Raw genomic sequence first — 4,217 nt, forward strand, 5'->3', positions numbered from 1 at the left:
AGGAACTAAAGAAAATCAAAAGGATAATAACAGAATACTATGAAAAGTTGTACTCAAACAAATTTGAAAACTTAGAAGAGATGGGTACATTTTTAGATAAACATGGCCTACCTAAATTTACACAGAGTGAAGTAGAAAACCTGAACAGACACACAACAAAAGAAAAAATTGATCAAGTCATCAAAAAACTCCCAAACAAAACAAGTCCAGGCCCAGATGACTTAAATGTTGAGTTCTACCAAACATTCAGTGAAACGCTGTCACCAATTCTACTTCAATTATTCCAAAATATAGAGGAGGATGGAAAACTTCCTAATACATTTTATCAAGAAAGCATAACCCTCATACCAAAGCCAGGGAAGGACATCACTAAGCAAGAAAATTATAGACCAATATACCTCATGAACATAGATACAAAAATTCTCAACAACAGAATCCAGCAACACATCAAAAAGATGTATTCATCATGATCAAGTGGGATTCATATCAGGGATGCAAGGATGGTTCAACATTAGAAAAATGATCAACGTTATCTACCATATAAATAAGAAAAAAGAAAAGAACCACATGATCATATCCATTGATGCAGAAAAAGCACTTGACAAAATCCAACATCCATTCCTGATAAAAACAATCAACAAAGTAGGAATTGAAGGCAAATTCCTCAACATAATTAAGAGCATATATACAAAACCAACAGCATACATTACTCTCAATGGAGAGAAACTGAAAGCCTTCCCTCCGTAAACAGGAACCAGACAAGGATGCACTTTGTCACACCCTGTTCAATATTGTGCTGGAAGTCTTAGCAAGAGCTATACAGTAAGACAGGGAAATTAAAGGCATCACAATTGGCAAAGAGGAAGTAAACTCTCTCTATTTGCAGACAATATGATCCTATACATAGAAAACCCCAAAGACTCAGTAAAAAAGCTACTAGACCTCAGTTGAAGATTCAGCAAAGTGGCAGGGTATAAGATCAACATACATAAATCAGTTAGATTCCTCTATACCAAAAATGACAGTGCTGAAAAGGACATTAGGAAAGCAATACCATTTACAATAGCTGCCCAAAAGATGAAATATCTATGAACAAATATAACCAGAGAAACAAAGGATTTATATAAAGAAAATGACAAAAAAATGGAAGAATGTACCATGCTCCTGGATAGGAAGACTTAATATTGTGAAAATGTCAATACTGCCCAAAGTAATTTACAAATATAATTCAATCCCAATCCAGATTCCAAAGGTAATCTTCAAAGAGATGGAAAAAACAATTACAAACCTTATATGGAAAGAAAGAGACCCAAGATAAGCAAAGCATTGCTTAAGAAGAAGAAGAAGGTTGGAAACCTCTCACTCTCCGACTTCAAAATTTATTGCATGACTACAGTTGTCAAAACAGCTTGGTACTGGTACAATGAAAGATACATTGACCAATGGAACAGAATCAAGAATCCAGAAATTAACCCATCCACATACAGCCAACTGATTTTTGACAAAGTGCCTAAGCATATCACATGAGGAGAGGATACTCTCTTCAACAGATGGAGCTGGCAGAACTGGAAAGCGATATGCAAAAGATTGAAACAAGACTTTTACCTCATGCCTTATACAAAAACCAACTCAGCATGGATAAAAGACCTAAATGTGAATCCCAGAATTATGAAGGCCATCAGTGAAAAAATAGGGACAAATGTGAGGGCACTAATTCAGGGACTATACAGACTATCAAGCATTTTGAAAACTACACAAACAAAAGTAGACAAAACAGATGATTTGGACATACTGTAAATTAAAAACTTATGTGCATCAAAAGACTTCACCAGAAGAGTAAAAAGGGAACCCACAGAATGGGAAAAAATCTTTTGCAATGACCCATCAGACAAGGGACTCATTTTTAAAATATATAGGAAACTACAACACCTCTACAAGAAAAAGACAAATAACTCAATTAAAAAATGGGCACAAGACATGAACAGACACTTCACCAAGGAGATCCAGGCAGCCAATAAACATGAAGAAATGTTCACGATCAATAGCCATTGTTGTTGTTGTAGTAAAGTGCTGTAGGATCACTAGCCATTAGAGAGATACAAATCAAAACAACAATAAGATATCATCACACACCAGCAATAACAGCAAAGATCAAAAAAGTAGAGGACAATAAATGCTGGTGGGGATGTGGAGAGACTTGGATGCACCTGCATTGCTGGTGGGACTGCAAAATGGTCCAACCACTCTGGAAAACAATATGGCACTTCTCAGAAGGTTGGAAATAGAAATACCTTATGATCCTCTACTTGGTATTTACCTACAGGAAATACGAGCCATAATACGAGTAGATATATGCACACAAATGTTCATAGCAGCACTGTTTACAATAGCAAAAAGATGGAGATAGCCTAAGTGCCCATTAACCAGAGAATAGATGAACAAAAGCAAACTGTGGTACATACACGCACTGGAATATTATGCTACCTTGAAGAATAACAAGGAAGCTACAAGCCACCGCATAACATGGATGAACCTTGAGGACATTATATTGAGTGAAATTAGTCAGTCACAAAAAGAGAAATACTGCATAGGACCACTACTGTAAAAGACTAAGAAAAAGATCCCATACTAAAGGGGGGGTGGTGGTGGTGGTGGTGTTCCTTGCTGGTTACTGGGATGTGGGGGTTGGGGTGAGGGGAGGGATGGGAAAGTGGAGCACAGGGTAGGGAATAGACACAGGATAGTTTGGATGCTAGGAAGGGGGGAAATACACAATAAAGGGGAGGGAAATGAAAGAACAAGGCAGATGGGAAAACAATTAGGCAGGTTTGAATCGGCTAAATGTGTCAGAGTTAAATAATGATGTATGTACAACCTTGGAACAACAGGACTCTGGGATGCAGGGATTAAGACATGGTTGGAATGGGCAAATGGGGAGAAATAATGTTAAGATGCTTGGCTGCCTTTTAAATCTTGGTTTCCCTGGCATACCATTATAAAACAGACACTTGAACAGAAGAGAAAGGAATAGCCAGATATATCACCATAGAAGGCTTTTAAGTCCATCTTCTGCCTATAACTGATGGGCTACTATAAAATGGGGCTACAACATGCCCAGTGAAGGAGGCTTCTTGCACAGCCTCTGCATTACATAAGACCATAGGTGGAATCCTGAACCCCATCCAGCATCTTCTGAGGTGGGAAATTTCCACTTGAAAGGACAAGCAGTCCAGCCTGGAGAGGCTAGAAGAACAGAAGATACTTCTTGAAAGAAAGACCGACAGGAAAAATACAATACAATAACTGCACTCTGACTGATTACTTCAAGGACAAGCAAGTTGCTTGCCTAGGAGACATCAAGGCAAGTGGTTGGGTCTCCTCAGGGCAAAACCCTTGTGAAGACTAAAACTCAATGGGAATACAGGAGCAGACATACGCTCTATTTGGTGACCGCATTCGTCACCAATAAGGGGAAGTGAGGGAAAAACAGCAATGAAGCTGCGATCTAAGCCCTACAATGTTCAATAGACTCCTGTGAACCCCGGTGGAGACTTGGTTGGCCAGCAGTGTGGAAAGACCTGGGAGACTCTTGGGCCCAGAGTCAGTGACATAGCCACAGAGGAGTAGAGTGAAGAGGGAAGCATCCAGCTGATAAAAAGAAAGGGCATATGCATAAGAAAACCCACTCGTGCAGATAATACCCACTTGACCTGGCTTCACTGACTGGATGATCAGAGCTCAACCAGAAGAAGAGGAAAAGAAGAGTAATCTGATACAATTTGATGAACTTGACCTACACCTATGGATTCAGTAGCTCCAAAGAGGAAACAAATCTTTACAATAAGGATCATCCCACCCCCTCCATATACAGAGTAGACAGGGATGGGCAACTTGGACACTGGCTACCCAAAATGAGAGGGGCTACAAAGGCAAGAAGTGACTGGTTTACAAGCTTTCAAGAGGTAGCCTAGATCCAGAGGTGGCGTAAGAAGTTCAAAGCTCCACTGAATTGTATCCAGTCTGTCTGGGCAGGGTTGGTGAAGGAGATGGGGATAGCACTCTTGTGGTACAATAGTGAATAGTTGTTATCAGGACTGATTGTGAGGGTTGGAAATGTAAAGGTAGACATTTTGTAGCAAAAGGAAGGGAGTAATTGACTTTGCAGTCCAGGAGCAGAGGGCTCTGGGACCATCAAGGGAGAAGAGCAGAGTGCGGGA

This window comes from Chrysochloris asiatica, unplaced genomic scaffold (assembly GCF_000296735.1).
Source record: "Chrysochloris asiatica unplaced genomic scaffold, ChrAsi1.0 scaffold00032, whole genome shotgun sequence".
In the NCBI taxonomy this organism is placed as follows: Eukaryota; Metazoa; Chordata; class Mammalia; order Afrosoricida; family Chrysochloridae; genus Chrysochloris; species Chrysochloris asiatica.